The following is a 1391-nucleotide window of genomic DNA, read 5'->3' as shown; positions in this document are numbered from 1 at the left end:
CAATACATCATCTGATTTTTTGACTGCTGCTTCCATGGGCATTGATTATGGATCAGTCCATTAGGATTAGAGGAAGGATCTCTAAACTTAGTTTAGTTTTAATCATTAAAGAGCCTTATGATTTGTCACAAAATGAACACATCCCTGTCAAAACCACTCAACTCAGGAAATAAAGCATTGGCAATACCCCAGAAACCCCACAACTACACTTTTCCTTCTTGCAGTAGTTGCGTGTCAACTTAGCTGGGCCTGGTTGAGTGGGCACCTGGATGTAGTTATTCCCCATGATGAGACTGGCAATGAATTCCATGGTGTGATCTGATGGAGCAGTTGAGTAGCTGCTGCTTTAGAGATGTGGTCTGCTTCCTGAATATAAGAAGCAGCTTTGAGGAAGGTCTCTAGGTTTTTGGCATAGTTGAACCCTGCATGTAGCCAAGTCGTTGTTCAACAGCCTGCCATGCCCTGCTGATCTTAAGACTTTTTCTGGATTTGAATTAGTGGCTTGCCATGTTGTTGATGTTGGGGTTTGTGAGCCTCAGCAGCCAGCAGCTGCCTGAGTGAAGAAAAGCCTCCAGCTTCAGTGGGCCAGGAGCAGGAGGAAGAGCTGAAGCCCAAGGTTGATGGGCATTCACCCAGCCCCTAGAGCCTGGCACTTTGAACTCAGACTTCAAGCCTCCAAAATTGTAATAAAGTCCTGTTTGTTCAAGCCATTCTATTTGTGGTATATCTTCTGTTAGAGCAGCATTGTTGTTGTTATGTGCTGTCAAGTCAAACCTGACTCATAGCGACCCCTCCTTGGTTTTCCAAGGCAGTCACTAAGGAAGTAGATTGCCCAACCTTCCTTCTGAGGAATGGCTGGTGGATTTGAACTGCCAGGCTTCTGGTTAGCAGTCAAGTGCCTTAGGCACTACGCTACCAGAGCACTAGGTAACCAAAACACTCCTCTTCAAAGGTCTCCACTACTCCTAGGTTCTAACATCATAAATGAGATTGCCTGCTTTGAACTTTAAGTAAATGGTATCATACTTCATGTATTTGGCATCTTTCACTTAGCATTATGTCTGTGAAATTCATCCTACTGCTCTGTGTAGCAGTAATCTATTTACTGTCTTTGTGATAAAGCATCCCATTATACTGTAATTTATCTATTATACTGTTGATGAATACTTGAGATGTTTCCTATTTGGGGCTATTATAATTAATATTGCAAGGATCATTGTTGCACATGTCTTTTGGTGCCCAGAGGTATGCAGTTCTATTGCTATAAAGAGCTGGAAATAATGAGTCATAGAATGTGTGTTCAACTTTAGTAGATTTTGCCAGTTTTCCAAAGTGGTTTTTACCAATTTACACTATCATCAGTAGATCTACCACAAAAAAAAAAAAAAAAA

The sequence above is a fragment of the Orycteropus afer genome, unplaced genomic scaffold, assembly GCF_000298275.1.
Source record: "Orycteropus afer afer isolate SDZICR_OR568_19922 unplaced genomic scaffold, OryAfe1.0 scaffold00031, whole genome shotgun sequence".
NCBI classification, from domain to species: domain Eukaryota; kingdom Metazoa; phylum Chordata; class Mammalia; order Tubulidentata; family Orycteropodidae; genus Orycteropus; species Orycteropus afer.
Note: the sequence above shows the minus strand (reverse complement) of the source record.